This window comes from Dama dama, chromosome 7, assembly GCF_033118175.1.
Source record: "Dama dama isolate Ldn47 chromosome 7, ASM3311817v1, whole genome shotgun sequence".
Taxonomy (NCBI): domain Eukaryota; kingdom Metazoa; phylum Chordata; class Mammalia; order Artiodactyla; family Cervidae; genus Dama; species Dama dama.
Genome location: NC_083687.1, coordinates 48,563,858 through 48,585,139, shown reverse-complemented (window position 1 = coordinate 48,585,139; position 21,282 = coordinate 48,563,858). Strand labels below are relative to the sequence as shown.

General features: G+C 42.6%; 1 long non-coding RNA gene across 4 annotated transcripts in view; it reads left to right on the top strand.

Moving 5' to 3' along the window:
* LOC133059207 (uncharacterized) overlaps positions 1–3,166 on the top strand; it is a 168,582-nt gene extending 165,416 nt beyond the window's left edge. For all 4 annotated transcript variants that reach the window (XR_009693496.1, XR_009693498.1, XR_009693497.1 and 1 more), the window contains one exon: positions 2,409–3,166. This is a non-coding gene — a long non-coding RNA (uncharacterized LOC133059207). The remainder of the gene's footprint in view (positions 1–2,408) is intronic.
* The last annotated feature ends 18,116 nt before the right edge of the window (positions 3,167–21,282 follow it).

Here is a 21,282-nt window from a genome sequence, read left to right as displayed (position 1 = left end):
CCCTCCTTAATTCCAGGCAACCATTAATAATGTGACAATATGATATGATATAAATATTTAAAATTATACAGACTATTCTTTTAGAGCCATTTTAGGTTCACAACAAAATGAAGAGGAAGGTGCAGAGATTTCCCCATACCCTCCTTGTCCCCAAATATGCATGGCCTCCCCATTGTCAATATTCCCCACCACAGTGGTGCATTTGTTAAAATTTGTGAACCTAAGTTGATGTGTTATATTCAAAGTCCATTGATTACATTTTAGGTCTTTCTTGGTATTCTACAGTCTATGTGTTAGATGCTCAGTCATGTCCAACTCTTTACAACCCTATGGACGGTAGCCTACCAGGCTCCTCTGTCCGTAGAATTTTCCAGGCAAGAATACTGGAGTGGGATGCCATTTCCTTCTCTAGGGGATCTTCCTGACCCAGGGATCAAACCCGAGTCTCCTGCATAGCAGGCGGATTCTTTACCATCTGTAGGGAAGCCCCTATATGCCATGGATTTAGACAAATGTATGATGACATGCATGCATCACTAATGAATTATACAGAGTATTTTTCAATGCTCTAAAAATCCCCTGTGCTCTACCTAAGCCTGCTAAAGGACACTCTTGGTTTCTTCTAAGTTTTGGCAATTATGTATAAAGCTATGAGCAATGTTTGTGTGTAGGTTTCTGTGTGACATGACTTTTCAACACTTTAGAGCTTGATCGCTGGATCACATGGTGAGAATCTGCTTAGTTTTGTGAGACCCTCCCAAAGTGTCTTGCCAGCCACCTGTGATGGACAGCTGAGGATGAGAAACTGTATAGTGTGGAACTGGACCAAGCTATCAGCCAGCCCCCAGCTGACTGGGCCACTGGTCACAGAAGTGTTCAGGAACCCAGCTGAGGAAAGAGAAGCTGTCCAGCTGAGCCCAGGACAAATTGCTTAATCTTAGAATTTTGAGTTAAGTGATGATTACTTTCTAATGTGTAAGTTTTGGAGGTTTGCTAGTTAAGCAGCCAACCTATTTGTTGCCTTTGGTTTTTTTCCATTTGCTTGTTTTTTAAATTTATTTATTTTAATTGAAGGCTAATTACTTTAAAATACTGTAGTGGTTTTTGCCATACACTGACATGAATCAGCCATGGGTGTACACGTGTTCCCCATCCTGAGCACCCCCCCCACCTCCCTCCCCATCCCATCCCTCAGGGTCATCCCAGTGCACCAGCCCTGAACACCCTGTCTCATGCGTTGAACCTGGACTGGCGATGTGCTTCACATATGGTAATATATGTGTTTCAATGCTATTCTCTCAAATCATCCCATAGTCTTTGGACTTAAGGTGCAAGGGTCTGAACTAGGAGGATGGTGAGAAAAGTCGAATGGAAGGAGCTGATACAAAAGTCATTTCATGTAAAAGAGGAAAATAGAGCCTGTATGAAAATAGCTTTCATTTGGTGCCACATCTGTGCCCATTCTATATGCTTTATCTCGTTTAATCTTCAAAGGACCCCTATATAGCTATCATTTCCTGCTTTCCTGTATATAAAAGACCGAGCTTTGGGGAAATTAAATAACTTGCCCAGGTTTATGTTTCGTTGAAATTCAGATCGGGTCTGAGTCGGAAGCCCTCGCTCTTTCTCCCACGTCATAACCAGAGGAATAGTAAAAATTTCATCAGCAATTTCCAGCCTTGCTCAATCTTTCCCTGCACTGCAGGGCCAGTGTCCCTGAATTTTAACCAGAGGTCTAGGCAGCTCTAGACTCCCTAGGTTAAAAGTTCATTAAAGGCTATTCTGATTTTTTTTTGTCAGAGGGCTGCGTTGAACGTGTTTGACGGCAGCTGTAACTATTTTGTGACAAGAACAGGCAAACTTCTCATTCTGGAGTAAAAAAAGACTCCTGTGAGGGTGGCTTGGGGCAAGAAAGAAATGAGAGACAGAAAGCCTGTAGGGTCAGTATTTACAGAAGAAATACTGAATCCTCAAAATGTAACCAGCTTTTTTGCACTGTTCTCAACTTATTCCTAAATATGTTCACATCTGAACTGCACGCCATAGGCAGACCTTGTCTACCAGGCCAGCTCTGAATAGTCCAGGACATCAGGCTGAAGAATAACAGCTAATCCAGTCATACCCCAGCCCCCATGCTTCGCAAATATATACAAATAACGTTGGCAGGATCAACACTTAATAAACTATAGGAAGAAATAACAACACGACATTTGTAAATGTCACATATCTATTTCTTCTTCGGTCAGAAGAGATCCTCTATCCATTTGAGTTTAAAGTGACATATTTGTCTTTTATGATAGGGGAATAGATCCTTTTGAATTGTTTCACTTCATAGGCACAAAAAAGAAAAAGACCGCAAGAAAACAAAAGTAGCCTAAAAGTCTGAGAGTTCGTTTTTCTCTTTATAGAACCAGTCAGAATGAGCAGCTTCCTTGCAGTCAGCAGGTACCTGGGCTCTCTCTGTCTTCCTGCATCGTGCTTCCAGCATGTGGTTTCACTTCTCAAGGTTATTCACAGTGGCTGCTGGAAACCCAGCGATGGTGTCCACACTGGAGATATCTGGAAGGAAGAGGAGAGACATGTAAAGCAAAACAAAAAATGAACATTCAAAAACCCACGTCCAGAGTTACCTCTGTTTTTTAAGGAGACTTTTCAGTAGTTCTGTGGAACCTGAAGAAAGACCAGTTAACCTAAGCCGTGGACCAGGAGTTGGTCATTTGTTCACATCTATAGCTGCAAGTTGCAAAATGGAGGCAAAGTCCGCACAGTTCAGTTACTAAGGAAAAAGAGAAAATGGTTCTTGAGGGACAACGGACATCTCTGACAATAAGGATGTAAGTGATTCATGTTAATACATGAAAAATTTCTCAGAATTTTGTTATTAAATTTTTATCCTTTCTTAGAACCAGAAACAGTCACATGTTCTGACTGGTTTAATGCTCTGTTAATGGCATGTATATGATGAATACAGTTTAAAAATAAACGCAGTTTTGCATTTCAAAGTTCATCTAGGTTCTGCATGTTCTGATTTGGCTTTCAGCAAAAATAACACTGGCTCTTGGGCTTTAACAGTTCACTTTCTGTTAAATGTAGCACACAATGTTTCAATATTAGAAGCTGACAGAAAAATATATAATGCTTTTGTGTGTTTGTGGTTTGCATCTACATAAACAAAGAATATATTTTTGCACTGGTTACTGGCCATTGTTAAAGCAATTGAATTATTGCCATTATCCATCATGTAACAGATTTGGATTTCTGGGAGAGAAATTAAAATACAAACTACCAGACGATGAATAAGTATGAATTTTTAAATATCCAATGAGAAACAAAATCAAATCTACAAATAAAAAAGACCATAATCACCTGATTGTTATGAACCATCTGAATATAGTTTTCAAGATATTGTTCACTCTGAATAGAGAAAAAATGACTCCCACTGGATAAGAAAAAAAAAAAGCAGTAAGATCTAAATCTTAATCAAATGTTATTCAGACCTCTGTATCTAGGGGCTGGCTTTACAGGAACGTTCAGAAAGTTGTGTGTGTGTTTCCAGGTCTCAAATGTTGCTTTAAAGACCTCATGTGGAATACAATTGCATTCAATAATTTCACATTGTATAACTAGAAATTCAAAGCCAGTAACAAGTATTTTTGTCCTCTTTTGAAATAAAGAATAATATCTTCATCGACTGACAAAAGGGATTCTTAGGAGCAGGGACTATGCCTTTAGGCTCTAGGACGATGACTTTTTAGTGTCTAAATGCAAACTTTAGTTGAATTACGGCTCTAATTGATGGGACTTGAAAATCAGAGCACCCACAGGCCACGTTGCTACATAGAACATTGTCATTTTCTTCCACACTGAATTAATTTTCAATCAACATTGTTTAAAAAAAATGAGCAAGAGGAGAAACTGGCTACCAATACTCTAATGCTATTTCAAATCCCAAAGCACAAAGATTAATTAAGAACCAATTAATATAGAGGGTATACGTCAAAAGCAGATAAAGGAGAGATGATGAGGTCAAGGTAAAAGTCGTTTTTGTTTTCTTTTTCTGAAGCTTAGCTATAGCATAGCTATAAAATAGAGGAGAAGATAAAACTGCTGTTTGGATCATTTTTAAGAAATACATATATAAATTATCTTTGATGTTACTTACCCATAAGATCATCACAACAGAGGAAGGCATCAGAAGCACTCAAAAAGCTCCTCTTGTAATTTCTCAGGAATAAGATAACTGGGTAAGGGTGGAGGCCTTAGCATGAAGCTGAAAGTAGTGGAAGTGTTACTTGCTCAGTCGTGTCTGACTCTTTGCAACCTGTGGACTATAGCCCGCCAGGCTCTTATGTCCATGGAATCCTCCAGGCAAGAATACTGGAATGGGTTGTCATTTCCTCCTCCAGGGGATCTTCCCAACCTAGGGACTGAAACCAAGTCTCCTGGTTTCAAATTCTGGCCTATTTGTATCGTTGTGAGCAAGTATCTTCTTTGTGTTTGGCATGATGTGTTCTCAAGTATTCTTCCACACAGGGTCTTTCTGAGAAATGAATGAGAAATTACATGTGAGATACATAGAAAAGAATCTGCATAGAGTAAAACTCAATAAATATTCTTCTTATTATTATTCAATTCCAAAATATGAGTTAAAGGAGAACTATGTAAAGATATTACATGAAACAGAAGCAATTGCACTGCATTTAGAGGGTATAGACTTATTACTATTGTATTGAAATTTTAATTAATTTATTTTAATTTACCCTACTTGAGGGTAAGTACAAATAATATACTATCCTTGTCATATTTAGACAAACAAATAAGAAAATAGCCAGACAATATTTTTAGCAAGTTCACTTTTATTGCACTTATTTATATTACACTTATTAAAGACAAATGTTCACACAAAATTGCAAAACTGAGAAATCGCATCTCAGATAAGAATGTTGTTTGTTGTTGTTCAGTTACTAAGTCATGTCCTACTCTTTGAGACCTCATGGACTGTAGCATGCCTGGCTCCGCTGTTCCCCACTATAACATGGAAAATGTACTTGATTACAGAAATGTGTGGCAAAGCAAAGTCGTCATTTTAAAAGAAGGAAACAAGAAGAATTTGAAAGACAATGTATTGAAGTAAGCTGGATAGAAATAAGATTGTACTATGAAAAAAGACTGCACATGGGTATTCAATTTTGGGGTTAGAAAAGGTTAAATCTTTAAATATTAAAGAGCTGCAGGAAAGAACTAGTAGAAAATCTATCTTCACAAAAAGAGCATTGGACAAAATACTTTGGGGTCTGAGTTTTTCATTAATTATCTGTTTTTGTGAATAAGTTGGCTCTTATTCACAAAAGTTGAACCTCAGTTTTCTTATCTGTAAAGCAGGACGATTTTACTTGATAATTTCTAAGGTTTAATATCGCAAGTAGGAAAAAAAAGGATGGAAAGTTTGATGTGTAATTATATCCTTGCTTATTCTTTTGTTTTCTTGAAAGCATGACAGTTTTGCAGATAATCCTTCTAGATTTCACCTTTGTAAACACCCTCTAAAGGGCAGCTAGGCTATCTTCCCCACTAAGAGCTTTACAAGTATTGGAGGTGGGTGACAAAGGAGGCTGGGTACTGAAGAATTGATGCTTTTGAACTGTGGTGCTGGGGAAGACTCTTGAGAGTCCTTTGGATTGTAAGGAAAGCAAACCAGTCAATCCTAAGATAAATCAACCCTGAATATTCATTGGAAGGACTGATGCTGAACCTGAAGTTCTAATACTTTGGCCACTTGATGTGAAGAGCCAACTCATTGGAAAAGACCCTGATGCTGAGAAAGATGGAGGGCAGGAAGAGAAGGGGGAGACAGAGGATGAGATGGTTGGGTGGCATCACCAACTCAATGGACATGAGTTTGAGCAAACTCTGGGAGATAGTGAAGAACAGGGAAGTCTGGCGTGCTGAAGGCCAAGGGGTTACAAAGTGTTGGACACGACTTAGCGACTGAACAGCAAAAACAGCAGGAGGTGGAGGTGGGAATACTAAAAAGGATGCTAAGCATCAAGACTCGGTGTTTGAAATCACTGTGCAGGTGCCCCACTTCTGGCTGGTGATGGCTCTGGGTCCAGTGTGCAAAGGGGCTCTTGGTCCTGGAGTCAGTCATTAGACAAACCACACTCATGGCCAGTCTCCTGCCTCTGTGGTGTAAAGCCAAGGAGGGCTTTGCTCTCTGTGTTCCTTTGTCTTGGTGGTACTCTGACACCTGATTATACATCATGCAATCACACTGCAGTGGAACCACATGTCAGCTGCGTTTCCCTCTGCTTTCTGAGTCTTCAATCCTCTCTTCCTCGTGCCTCAGTGCTGTTCTTCCACATTCTCCTCCTACATCTTCTCCAATGAAAATCTCAGGTAAAAATAAAAATAAATTCCCATTCTTGGATTTTTTTCTCTCTGCGTGTGGTGTTTTCGTGGAGTCGGCATGCCATACATTTAGCTGAGGGCATTCTGTTTTCCTGGCACTCGTTGAGTGGTACCAAGAAACTGATTTTGAGTTGCAGCAAGGCAGATGACTAGGAGATAACTCAGTAAAGAAGAGATGAAAGAGCGCCCTGGACTGAAGAAATAGTCCACACACCTGGTGGTAGGAAGCTGCGTCCAGGTTTGAGAAATGGAAAATTGGATTGCGGGACAGGAGACCTGAAGGCGGGAGGGAGAGAGATAGAAAGAGAAGTTCCCCAAATAGCCAGGAAATTTTCTCGTGTTGTCGGCCATGTAAAAATGGGTGGTCTTTATTCTAAGATTAACGTGGAACCACTGGAGAATTTTAAGCAGTGGAGTCGCATGATCAAATCTGGCTGTGTTTGCTACATAAAGGCAGTGGGTGAGGGTCGGTGAGGGTGGTCACAGCAAGGCCCCCTGACGTGTGATTGTGGTTTTTCAGGAGTCAGATCAAGTTAGTTCGGTCTATAGTTGGTCAATATGCTGGAGGAAAGATGGGTATTTTTGAGACCTACTTGGACGGTAAAGCTGTGGGACTCGGTAGACTGGATTTTGTGAGTGTCGCACTTAGTGTTTGCTCAGACAATGAATTTCTGCCATCACTGAGCAGGTGGATGGCCTGTTTTTCCTTACCTAGTTATTTGTTTTGCTGGGAGGAATTTCCAGATGTCCTAAAGTCCTGCTGAGGATAAACTGACTCTCCATATGGTCTGTATGAGTCCTGCTTTTTGTGACTTAGGGATGTAAAACCACAGTTCTGAGGGCAAAACTATCTCAGTGGTGCTGTAGTAGCGGAGGCGGGGATATCTCAAAGCCAAAGCGGGGTTGGGGGGCGCGGGACACTCAGGAAGAGGTAAAAAAAAAAATCAAGAAAGTGGGAGAAGGAATTAAGGTTTTTTAGTGAATTGTTGGGATTACGTGGGTAATTGCCACCACCAAATAATTATTAATTTTCTATATTGTCGTATTTAATATCTATTGGAGAGGTTTTTGTTTGTTTTGGCCTTGCCACAGGGCACATGAGACCTTACATGAGTTCCTTGACCAGAGGTCAATCCTGGGACCCTTGCGTTGGAAATGCAGAGTCTTAATCACTGGGTTGCCAGGGAGGTCCTTATTGGCTAGTTATTTTCTAAAAAATCTTGCAGTATTCCTAAGAGTGCTTGAAAACCCTGGTTTTCACATCTCTTTTGGCACTTTAACTTCTGTTTGCATGCATTTGTGCTAAGTTGCTTCGGTTGTGTCCGACTCTCTGTGACCCCGTGGACTGTAGCCGGCCAGGGTCCTCTGTCCACTGGAACCCCCAGGCAAGAATACTGGAGTGGGTTGCCGTGCCCTCCTCCAGGGGATCTCCCTACCCAGGGACTGAACCTGCGTCTCTTACATCCCCGGCACTGACAGGCAGGTTCTATAGCCCTAGTGCCGTCTGGGAAACCCTGACTTATGTTTAGTAACTATTTAATCTCAGCCTACCGTAAAATTAAGCTGCAAAGACTGTTTTCTGTAAAGAGAGCTCTCAAAGGTACATTTAGTTGAGCTTTTTATTATATTTTATTTTGTATTTGGTGTATCATTAATATTAGTGAAGTTGCTTTTCTGACAGTTTAATAACTAGTTATTCTCATGGTGTTTGCTGTCAGAATCCTGACTCTCACAACTGAATGTGGCTATTTTAATTAATTGCTACTAAAAGAAGACAAAGGGGAACCACAATAATATTAAATGTTAAACTTAATATAAATATATATATTTATAATAGGTGAATATTATTCTTATGAGTTTTCGTGAGGTATAATTAGCGCACGAGCTTGGAGACTGTGTTAGGCTGTTTCTCTGTACATACTAGTGGGCTGTGAACACCATCATCATATAAAACTTAACAAATTCATTATACTCTACATCTGAGCCATGTTCTGAGTGTGTCTGCAATGCAAAAGGACAACCACGCACCCAGAGTTTTTCTCAAGTTTATGTAATGTATTTAATCAGTTAACAAAAATTCTAGCAGATCTCTCTTTTGGGCGTAGAATTAAGTTTGTGCAAATAATGTTACAAACTTCCTGCTCTTATAGTTCTTATACATCTGTTCAATCATATACATTATAAACAGTAAGTCAGAAATCACAAAGCTCTAAGTCAAGTTGGTACTAGTCTATGAAAGCAATGGTATCTGAGTTGGTCAGATTGGATTCAATCTGATGTAAGATCCTGGTTTGCTATCTTGTCTGTCTAAAAGTCCACCCTCTACAAAGTGTCCAAAGGGATCTTCAGAAAATAGAAATCAGATCACTTGATTCCCTTGAGTGAAAACCACCAATCATTTTATTATTAATATGATGGAAACAAAAGCGCAGTTTACTTTTCACGGTCTGTCATCCGTCCATGGTCTTTCCCCGTGAATCCTTAGTTGCTCTCATCCCAAGCTCCCCTGCTCTCTCTAAGCTCTGCCCACTTCTGCTCCATGAATGTGGCAGGTTTCCATTTGTTCCACCCTAGTCCTGGAATAGTTTCTTCCCTCTCCTGGAATAGCTTCTTCCTCGTTCATCCTATCTCATCCTATCTTCCTTCTCTATCATCCCTTCTCATCATTTGGATCTCAGTTCAGATGTCACATCTTCAGAGAGGTCTCTGCTGAGCACTCTTTCCAAAGGATCTCAACCCATCTTCATTACAATAACCCCATCTTCCTGTCTTATAGTCGTTATACCATTTACGCATATCTCTATTTGTCATATTTGTTTATGTTTATTTGTTTCCTTTGTTTTTTTTCCAACTGGATGTAAATTCCAGGAGGGTATGGATATTGTCAATATGCTTTTACTGCCGAATCTCTAGTGCCTAGAAGAGCAGGCTCTCAAAAAGTTGGGCTGAGTCAATGAATGTCAGGAATAAATGAATTAACTTGGAAACCCGGTCGATCAGCTCGTCCTGTATCAGTGAATGGCGCCTCCTCTCATCCACTGTAGTTCAGTCGCTGTTGTGTCAGACTCTTTGTGACCCCGTGAACGGCAGCTCACCAAGCCTCCCTGTTCCTGACTATCTCCTGGAGTTTGCCCACGTTCATGTCCATTGAATCGGTGATGCCATCCAACCACCTCATCCTCTGCTGCCCTCTTCTCTTTTGCCTTCAATCTTTCCCAGCATCAGGGTTTTTTCCCCCAGTGAGTCAGCTGTTCACATCATCGGTTGCAGAAGTCAAAATCTTGGGGTCACACCTAACTTCTCCTTATTCTTCATTCTTCATAGAATCAGTCTTTACGTTCTGTTCATTCCAAAATAGTTCATAAATCCCTCTACTTTATCTCTAGAATCGTTTTTGTTGATTCTAGAATCTATGGTTGAGATTTCTAACTGGTCATTGTCTCCTGTCTTTCCCAGCTTCAGCATCCTCATGTCACTGCAGCCAGAATAAACTTTCAAATCACAGTGCCGGCTGTGTCTCTGCAATCCTTAAAACACTTTCACATTAAAACAGTTCCGTGCTATAGCCACAGTGTCTTTTTTGCCCATCTGAGCTGCCTGAAGCTATGGACAGATTCTGTGAAGTCATGAAGTTCTGATGGTTTCCCATATGGGGTTTATGGTCTCTCTTTCTCTCTATGTGAGGGCTTTCCCTAGTACCAGGGCAGCTCGCTCCATGCTCAGCCACCTGTCTGGGGCAGCTCTCAAACCAGTGGGAATGGCATCAGTGGGTGAAGCCCAGCCATCCAGGCTTCCACGGCCTTCAACCCCATCCACGTGTGATCTCAGAGGAATACCATATAGAATTAAGTCCTATTGCCTGTAGCCAAGCTGTTGTTGTTTAGTCGCTCAGCTGTGTCCAACTCTTTGTGACCCCGTGGACTGTAGCCCACCGGGCTCCCATGACCATGGGATTTCCCAGGCAAGAATACTGGAGTGAGTTGTCATTTCCTTCTCCAGGGGATCTTCATGACCCAGGGATCGAACCTGTGTCTCCTGCATTGGCAGGAGGATTCTTTACCACGGGGCCACCAGGGAAGTCCACCTGTATCCATAACCAGCTCACTAACAGACCTTTTCCTGGATTCTTCTCTTCCTCACTTGTGCATCCTGAAATCCACTCTCAGTTAAACCACCTGCTCTTGGGAAACCACTAACAATGATACATGACTTGTAACAGCCCGTGGATCTGACCTTTACATCTCTCTCTCCCCTGGTGAGCTTTCCCAGGCAGCAACTACTTCTTACCCAAATCAACCTTGTTTTTTGGCCACACTAATTCCTTTTTTAAAAATATATAATGTAATGTATTTATTTATTGGCTACTCCTCAAAGCTTGCAGGATTTGAGTTCCCCGACCAGGGATTGAACCCGATCCCTGGCAGTGAAAGCACCGACTCCTAACCACTGGACCTCCAGGGAATTTCCCAAACTAATTCTTGAGTGTATCATGCTCTTTCTAGCTCTGTGAGCCTTTGCCTACTTTTGCCTACACCTTAAATGCCACCTCCATCCTCCAGCTGCTTACCAAGGGCTTTTTTTGTTCTAACAGGCATCTCATGAATGCGTGTCCAAATAATTGGAGCCTGAAACGAATTCCTCCTCATGCAATTCCACATAGAAGTCAAATTATTTTGTTTTATTTTTGCACAACCTATTATGGAAATATTGCTAAAATTCTGAGAAGATATGCACGCAGAACATTAACATACAATAGTTTTTTTTTTTTTAAATTTTCAGTATGTTTTTCTTCTTAATGGGCTTTGAATTAACCAGGTGCAAACTATCGACTATTTTCATGTGGAAACCATGGAATATTCGGCTGTTCAGGGAGTACATTTATTTGAATAACATGATTTTTAATAAGCTAGTATTAACTTAAAATTTTCTTTTTTAAATAAATCAAGTCCTTTTCTCTGGTGGATTATCACATTATTATTTTTAATATGGCCTTCTTGCCAAAAATGTTCCCCCAGAGTAGCATTTACTTGGTTTTAAATAAACTTTTAAGTTGTATTAGCAAGAGCTGAAGTGATGATGGAATTAGACGTTTTTATTTTATTGCAATACTCTTAGCAAGATATAGGGCTGATGCTAAGCATATAATTAGGGCATTTGGTATAATCCGTGCTTTAACATGATTTGAGATGATAAACGCCAGTTACGGCGAACATGTTACTGCTCCTTTTTCTGTCACTTCTTTGCTTTCTCATTAATACCTTGTGTTCCTTTTCTTCTACAACGTTTTAAATTAGATAAGATTAATAAAAATCTAAAGTTCCTCCAGAAGGGTGACATCTATTGATCTGATATAATTAGAAGAATAGGTGGTCAAAATTCACTAGTGACGCTAGTGAATTTACACAATAAATTCACATAGTTTATACTTCATAAAGAGGCACATTTTTATTCACCTCTTTACATCTTAGATCTGAGAAATTTCCGCTTACTGTGCAAAACTCAAAGACACGTTCCTCGGCCACCTACGTTACTCTAGAATACCAGTGTTTCCATGCACCATGCCATTCTCCATCAATCCATTTTCTTCTTTTTAAGTTTTTAATTGGAGGATAATTGCTTTACAATATTGTGTTGGATTCAGCCATAGGGATACATATGTTCCCTCCCTCTTGAAACCTCCCACCTCCCACCCCTCATACCGGTCAGAATGGCAATCAACAACAAAAATCTACAAACAATAAATGCTGGAGACGGTGTGGAGTGAAGGGAACCCTTTTGTGCTGTTGGTGGGAATATAAATTGATACACTATGGAGAGCAGTATGGAGATTCCTTACAAAAACTAGTAATAGAACTATCACGTGACCCAACAATCCCACTACTGGGCATATACCCTGAGGAAACCATAATTGAAAGAGATGCATGTACCCCAATGTTCATTGCAGCATTATTTACGGTAACTAGAACATGGAAGCAATGTAGGTGTCCATCGACAGATGAATGCATAAAGAAGTTGTGGTACATATACAATATTACAATCTGTTTTAGACATTGATAATTGTGTCTTTAATGTAGCTCTTCTCCACTGGGCTAACTAGATAAAGATCCAAGTTGCATCTATTTTTTCACCACTATATTCTGTTAGCATAACACCTGATGCATAGTACGTACTCAGAAAATGTTTGAAACTTCCTTCAGGCTGCATCTGTATTTATTTTTCTAGCATGCATAGAACTTCAGTGGGTAACTTCATTTATTCATATGTCCCTACATTTAACTTTAGCTACACATTTATGTATTCTACAAACCTTTATTGAGCTTCTGGTTTGTGCTGTTGGATTAGGCCAGGTACTAGTGCTTTAAAAATGAAAAAACAGAACCGTTTTTCTTAAGAAGGGAGATAGGTAAAGTATCATTAAAATACAGTAGAGGCAGGAAGGAAAGAAGTCAAGATAAACTAAAAAAAAAATAAAAAAGACCTGTCCCTAACTTTTTGTTTCTCTTTTCTGGTTCTACTATACAGATTGAATGTCCTTAGTGTTTCAGTATGGCTTATGGTTCCAAATAAATAGCAATGACCAAGTAGTATAAACACTTTGGGAAATAGAAGGAATACTTTACTGAGACATTTAAGAAATATTCAGAATAACAGTGAGAGTCCAGCCTTTCTTTCTAGGTAGGTTTTACCCTAAGTCTGGAGAAGAAAAAGGCAGCTCACTCCAATGTTCCTGCCTGGAGAATCCCACGGACAGAGGAGCCTGGCGGGTACAGTCCTTGGGGTTGCAAAAGAGTCAGACATGCCTTAGCGACTGAACGACAACAAAAAGCTTTGTCAGTGGGTCTCCAAGTTTGCTCTAGGGACCATCAGCTGGAAGGTTGTTAGAAATGTAAACAGTAGGCCTCTCTCCAGACCTCCCCAGTCAGACTCCAGAGGTGAGGCTCAGCAGTCTGTGTTTCAACAGGCCTCCCTGCGGGTCTCCTATGCGGTTTAATGTGCTCATTCGTGTCCCACTCTGCGACCCCATGGGCTGTAGTCTGCCAGGCTCCTCAGTCCATGGAGTTTCCCACGCAGGGATACTGGAGCGGGTTGCCATGCCCTCCTCAAAGGATCTTCCTGAGTCGGGGATTGAACCTGCATCTCTTACGTCTCCCGCATTGGCAGGCAGGTTCTTTGGCACCAGCGCTCCCTGGGAAGCCAGTCTAACGTTGGAGAACCGCTGGTCTATGTTCTGCCCGTAGTCAGAGTCCCCGGTCGGGAAAGAAGACTCCTCGAAACAATGCAACTCGCAATAGGGGAATTTATTACTGACTGGAGCCAGGGCCTCCTGCCCTCACCAGGTGTGTGAGGACGAAAGGCCCCGAGCCCCAGTTCTCTCGGGTATTTATTAGGTCAAAATAAGCAGCAGGTAGTTGGCGCAATCGGATTGGTTACACAGTGGGTAGTTGGCGCAAGCTGATAGGTTACACAGTTGCAAGGTAATTTTTGTTGGCCCAACGTGGGGCTTTCAGCTTTCCCCTGATAGGTTCCCTTTTCTCTGGCTAGGCATATGTTGATTGGCTGGCTCTAAGAGGCCTGATTATTATGTTACCCTGGGAAACCAGGCCTACTCCTTATCTAGGCTGCCTGCCATGGCGTTAGCCGTGACAGCCTCACATTTCCCCCCTGTCTGTTGTTCAAGTAGAGGAATCTTCTTCTTTACTCTGTGAAATTGACTGATATTGTTGTCTCAATACCGTAATTTGGATGGTATTTAGGCGCTCCCTAATAAATGAGACCATACGGTTTAAAATGCATGGACCAAAGGTCAGTAACAATATTAATACTATGAGTGGACTCAGGAGGGTGGAAATCAATGTGGTCAACCAGGGGGAGCGCTGAAACCAAGATTTAAACCAGCCTTGTTGGGCTTCTCGTTCTCTCTTCTACTGGACTAGTCCCTCTCTTACTTTTTAGAGAGATCTTTGTACCACCCCTGAATGGTCGATATAGAAACAGCATTCTTTTCTCAGTGCTGCACATAATCTTCTTTGTTGCAGAAACAGCAAATCTAAACCTCTCCTATTCTGTAACATTACTTCAGCCAAGGAGCTCAAGGATTTTTGGAGGTGCGAAATGGACTGTTCCCTTGGTTTCACAACCCCAAGCGGCGCAATAAAAAGAGTCAACTCCCCCACATTTTTATTTTGGTTCTGATCCCTTTTCCCCCCCGCAGGCAGACACAGACAGGCACCTGTTCGTAGTACTGTGGGCCTTTTCGCTCACAGTTATGGGTGAACAGACCGAAAGAGCCGTGGGCAAAGAACTTGGTCAGTTGGTGGGGACCAAACCCATTACCGTCAGCCACCAGCACGCACAAATCAAAGGTCAGTACTGGCCACCATGTCCCTTTGGGGCCACGTTGGAGCTCGAATTAAGCACTTCTCCAGTCTCAGGATTGTAGATTACCCAAGTCAGGTTAGCTGGCTGATGGGGGTTGTGGCTGGTTCCTCCTGGGCCAATGAAAACTGTTATCAGCAGGAGAGTTAAGAGGGCTCCCGTCGTACGAGTTTCAGTTTCAAAAGATTTGACGGGTGAGGTCTTGCCTCCCATTCTGCTTGCATCTTCTCCTGTTCTTCTGGGGTGGCTTGCCACACGTGATTGCAGTGAACCCAGGGCCCGATCCCGACGACCTTAACAGCAGTAGGAGTGGTAAGGAGAACAACATAAGGGCCTTTCCATCTAGGTTTTAATGCTTTAGATTGGTGTCATTTTACCCAAACCCAATCACCCGGGCCAATATTATGTGAGGGGATGGTCCCCTTGCTTGGACCCTCGTGTATCTCTCAAATTAATTTTTAAATATGGCTATGTACCTTACTTAATGCCATCAGTGTTTGTTGAAATTGTCCCAAGGTAGGGGGTGGTAGGCATTTTCTCTCGAATATAGGACACACAGGAGGGGGTCTTCTATACAGAATCTCAAAAAGGGTAAGATTCAGCTTATAAGGGGTGTTACGCGCTCGAAAGAGCGCGAACGGAAGGAGGGTCACCCAGTCCCCGCCAGTCTCTATTGCCAACTTTGTCAGAGTTTCTTTTAGAGTCCGATCCATTCTCTCAACCTGTCCTGAGCTCTGGGGATTATATTCACAATGTAACTTCCATTTTGTCCCCAGAGCTTGGGCCAGCCCTTGTACAATCTGGCTCACAAAGGCAGGTCCGTTATCAGAGCCCATAGTCACTGGCAGCCTGTATCTAGGCACTATCTCTTCTAAGATCTTTTTAGCAACCACTGTTGCTGTCTCTCCCTTAGTGGGGAAGGCTTCTACCCACCTCGAGAAGGTATCTACCAGAACCAACAGATAGCGATACCCGTACTTGCCTGGCCTTACCTCAGTGAAATCTATTTCCCAGTGTTGCCCTGGCTCTTCCCCTCGGTACCTCATTCCAGTGTGCTGCCTTTTCCCTGTCTTCATCAGCTGGCACGCTTTGCAAGCCTGGATTATTTCTTTACACATCTATGAATATTATGAGATGATACACAGAAGTATACAGCTGCTGTCCTATTATGAACAGTCTTCCCTGTGGCATCAAGTATAGACATGAGGGGCTGAAGGACTCTTTCGGGCACCACCCTCCCAACAGGCGCACCTACTCATGAAGAAAGGGCCGCTGGCCTGGCCACGCCCTTTACGACTCTATTGTTGCTTAGGCCTGGAGTCTCCTTGTAAGATCTGATCTTTGGGAAGACAGCTGCCCTTTTGAAAAATCGTTCAGGCTACACTTTACGTTTCACCTTGAAGGGAAGAATTAAGTTTTGCAAGGATAGTTGTTGTTGCCTAGTCACTAAGTTGTGTCTGACTCTTCTGACCCCTTGTCCATGGAATTTTCAGGCAAGAATATTGGAGTGAGTTGCCATTTTCTACTCTAGGGGATCTTCCTGACCCAGGAATCGAACCTGGGTCTGTTGGGTCTCCCATATTTGCAGATGGGTTCTTTACCACTGAGCCACCAGGGAAGCCCCTGGCGAGGAATAGCACCCATCTGAAAAATAAAATCTAGTCTTGGTGCAAAACAATTTTCCACTGCGAAACTGATTACCAAACTTCTTTGTAACCAGTAGCGACAGATCATACGCTCTAGCCCTGACATCCGAGAAATGATCAGTCATGAGAGAGAGTGAGGTAGATTTTCTTGCCCCATAGCGAGAGTCAGAAGAAAGTCACCGAGAATTACCACCAATAAATCCTATCGGGAGTGGTGGCGGCCAGGAGGTTGGGCTTGTGGTATGCTTTGTGGAACTATTTGAGTGCCTTAGTCGTTGCACGGAAGTTTTCTTGCTGGGGGCGGGCACCCTAAGGGTTTCTAGCCCATTCCGTGACCCCCTTATCCTTTCACGGGAGTCTTCCAGTGGCAGGCGCCCTATCGGCTCTTAAGTGCCTGTCCAGTGCCCACACAGACGGGTTTTTATTTGGCCAGATTCTCGGTTTAGAATACGAGAAAAAAAGAAAGGAGTTTCACCCTCTCGGGCTCCTGTTACTGGGGCTGACTTGTTGGGAGGCCTTCAGAATCCGCCAGGGAGTAGCCCTGGCCGGGACTCGTCAGTTGCCCCGACAATTGTCTGCCTGTTCACTGAAACTCCCAGAAACAGAAATGAGGCTCCAAGGCTTTATAGGAAGGAGTAGACAATGACACACCAGAGAACAACGAGACAGGAGACAATGCCGGCAGTTACACAGAAAAACACACAGACAGACATACATCGGCCGATGACACAGATCCTCTGGAACAAGGGTCACCTTACCGTATGGCGTCCACTGTTCCCCAGATTCGGGCTTAGGAGAGGAGGTCTCCTTCCCGCAGAGCTGGCTGCCTCCCAGTGCGCTCGCTGGCTGCGGCCTCACGCCAGCCGGAACGGCCAGTCCGTTCCCTCATGGAAAGCTTTCCCTAGCGCCAGACACCTTCCCGCTTCACAGCAGGGCCTCGGCTTTACTCTGGTCTTTTTCTGCGCCAGACACCTTCCCGCTTCACAGCAGGGCCTCGGCTTTACTCTGGTCTTTTTCCTGCCTGAGCACCGGTGCTATTCCCTATCTTTTTTTCCCCTTTGTTCCAAAGAGTGTTCTTCCCCGGTCAAGGGATCCCGGATGAGCCCCCAAATGTTCTGCCCGTAGTCCGAGTCCCCGGTCAGGAAAGAAGACTCCTCGAAACAATGCAACTTGCAATAGGGGAATTTATTACTGACTCGAGCCAGGGCCTCCCGCCCTTACCAGGTGTGTGAGGACGAAAGGCCCCAAGCCCCAGTTCTCTCGGGTATTTATTAGGTCAAAATAAGCAGCAGGTAGTTGGCGCAATCGGATTGGTTACACAGTGGGTAGTTGGCGCAAGCTGATAGGTTACACAGTTGCAAGGTAATTTTTGTTGGCCCAACGTGGGGCTTTCAGCTTTCCCCTGATAGGTTCCCTTTTCTCTGGCTAGGCATATGTTGATTGGCTGGCTCTAGGAGGCCTGATTATTATGTTACCCCGGGAAACCAGGCCTACTCCTAATCTAGGCTGCCTGCCATGGCGTTAGCCGTGACAGCCTCACAGTCTAGAAGCGCTCTCCACCCCGTACCTCCAGCCCCGCCAGCTTTCCCAGTGCAGAGTTCCTCCATCTGCCCGTACCTGTGTTATCAATTTGAAAGTCAAACCTGACTCCATATGGTTCCTGAGACACAGAATCTGGGCTGACCGTTGCACGCCGATGATGCGGGTTCCATCACCAGCTGGCCTTTTTGCCGACAAGCCGGCAGCCAGGACGATCCTCCACGTGCGTTCTGACCTCCTCCCGGCCACTCGTCTTTCCCCGTCTATTTTGTGTCACCCGAAGAGCATTCACTAGTCTAAAGGAAAAGCAATAGGAATTTAGAACAAGTTTAATAGTAGATATTTGCAGCATTTAGTGTGATAAGTCAGTGAAAAGCGTTTGAACCCATCAAAGGCCATTTTTTTTTTTTTTTTTTACTCTATGAGTTTCAGGTTTTTTTCTTTGTTTGTTTTTGCTATAACACCAATCCTGAGTGTCTTGAATCTTTAGTATGAAGCTGTAATAAAAATGAGAATAAATGAGCCTATATACATCAACATAGGTTCCTTACTTCCTGAAATATCGGGTATACAAAGACACACACAATTGTTTTTGTTCTTCAATACATAACGTTCTTTTCAAATGTATTTCAGAGTTTTGTTTTTTTCTTCCAAAATGTATTTCAGAGTGTTTTTTAGTCATGTCTGACTCTTGTGACCCCGTGGACTGTAGTCCACAAGGCTCCTCTGTCCATGGGATTCTCTGGGCAAGAATCCTGGAATGGGTTGCCACACTTGCCTCCAGGGGATTTCCCGACCCGGGGATCGAACCTGTGTCTCCTGTGACTTCTGCACTGCAGGCAAATTCTTTACCGCTGAGCCACTGGGGAAGCCCTAAATACAGTGTTCTTTTAAAATGTATTTCAGAGTTTTTTTGTTTTTTTTTTTCAAAAATGTTTAAATTGTTTGCTTTGTAATGGGTGGCTTACAGAGTTTCGCCACTCTGAAAATTCTGACTTTCCCTTAATGGCTGAATTGATTTTTCAGAGAGGAAAGGCTTGCCATTTTTCAACTCAAAGCAAATAAATTTATCTTACTGTTCTATTTTTTATACTGTCTCAAACACATATCTAACAGCAGTTCAAATGGCTTTTGAAAATTAGAAGAGTAAAAAAGTATGGGGAAGCTTTCAATTAAAAATATCTCACTTTGTCCTTTGAGCTATTTTCTATTTACTAGGACATTATTTAACATTGAAAAATTAATGTTAAGACTCTCTGGAGAATGCAGTGCTGTGATGAAGATCGTAAGAGTTGCCTAGAAAATACAGAGAATATAATCTACAAATCAGTCATTCCATAAATGTCTTAGAAATGCCAGCTTCATGCAAGACATGGCTCTAGATTCTAGAGTGAGATTAGAGATAACACTTAAATGGAAAAATACACATGAAAAGCCAAGTTACAATATCAATATTAATAAGAATTTGCTATTGTATAGCTTGTTTAAATTATACTCTTTGATCCTACGGTGCAGGAAGAGAAATAATTATTACCCTCACTTCCACATAGGAAAACAGGCTGGGACTGGCGAACATCAAGTGTCTTACCCAAGACCCTGAATCTCTAGGGTAAGAGTCAAAGCCATGATGAAGAGTGACTGGTTAGCCTCCTGTTGGAGGATTTGTTCTATGTTGCCGCTTATAAAAAAACAAAACAAACAATAACAACAATAATCAGAAGATGGTGCATGCTGGATTTGTGAGTGAATAATCTGGTTATATTAGCAAAATGCTTTTCTCCAGCAGTGATGGTTGGGAATTCTCTCTTTGAAGGAAAGAAGGATGCATCTGATTTGGAGCCAACCAATTTGAAAGTCAAAGAGCCTGGTCTTGGGGAAACGATCTCACCAGTAGTGAAAGGAAGAAATGGTGTGGGGAAACCCTGCGTGGATCCATGGTCTGCCATGGATGAATGCACCCCCTTCAACTTTGATAGGCTGTCCTGATGTTTGCCTAGGCCTGGCCGCTTATTTGCAGAGACTGCCGTGAGCTCCCAAGGTCTAGTATGGTTAGCCCTTGGGGGCCACATGAATGCTTATGAAGTCCAGTCAGTTCCAGACACTGTGTTTTTGTCCAACTAAGACAATGAGGCAATGGTTCTTCGTCAAGATCTTTCAGGTCTGTTGTCCTTGGATATTGTTTGGTAATTCTAATTATTTTAAAATTAGGATATAACTTTCTTTGTTCCCCGCCTGTGAAGTCGGAGGGTGTGGCTCTGGTCCATGTGCTTTTAACACGACTCTTTGGAGGGAAAAGCCATGTTGTTGGAGGACACAGCAAGGGTCCGCCTCGGTTATCATTAAAATCAGACTCTGGAAAGAGAGTCTAGGAATAATGCTCAGGACACTCAAAGCCCTTGGCAGGTCCTTGCTTCTATCTTCAGAGCAGCGGGCATCAGACAGTAGATGGCAGTGTGACATGAGGAATTTAAACCTTGGCAGAGGCTTGCTTGAAACCAGCCCAGTTAAAATGGCTTTTTGACTTGGAAGCATTTATTAAATGAACCTTCCGTCGGAGTTTTGTCTGGTGGCCAGGAACCCGCCCTGGAAGGTTCTGGCAACCCACAGGTGCGGCTCTAAGTGCTTTGTTTGAAGTGAGCCTGCTGCCCAGCTGGGAAGCAAGGTGGGGGCTTTTGTGCACAAGTTCGTTTTCACCGAGCCAAGCAAACTGACACTCAACTGTCCTGGCACTCCTGTGCCCCTGGCAAAGTTGGCATCTGCCTTCTTCGCCTTTGCAGGAAATTCATCCTATTTCCACGTATAAGGGGAAACCTTGAAATGTACAAAAGAATAACCATGCTTCAGGTTTTTACCTAATCTTCACCTTCCTTTCTGCCCCAAATCCCTTAAAAACCAGAGGTAAGGAGTGGGATGATTTCTAAACTCAAAAGCAGATGATTACATGAGAGAATTTCCAAGTTAATCTGCAAGGATACTTACTACTCCCCATGGTTTATCAAAGAATGGACTCTATTCAGAATTTGTAAGCAATCGTGGAAAAGAGAAGAATGTCGAAGCTGGTTTGGGCCTCGTTTCTATTTCAGACTCTTTGCCAGTGCAGGATTTGGTACCTTTGATTAGTCCCCTAAATTTGTCTCCCTCTGGAACATGTTACAACAAGAAAGTGTATTTTAAGTGGGGAAGGAACAACTAAAAACATTTGATTTACTCATTATTTTACTTAATAGAAAAGAGGTCAATAGTTCTGAGAGGATCCGTGCCCTACATGCTGTAATTATAGAATTAAAAAAAGGCACACTGTCAGAGTATCGTA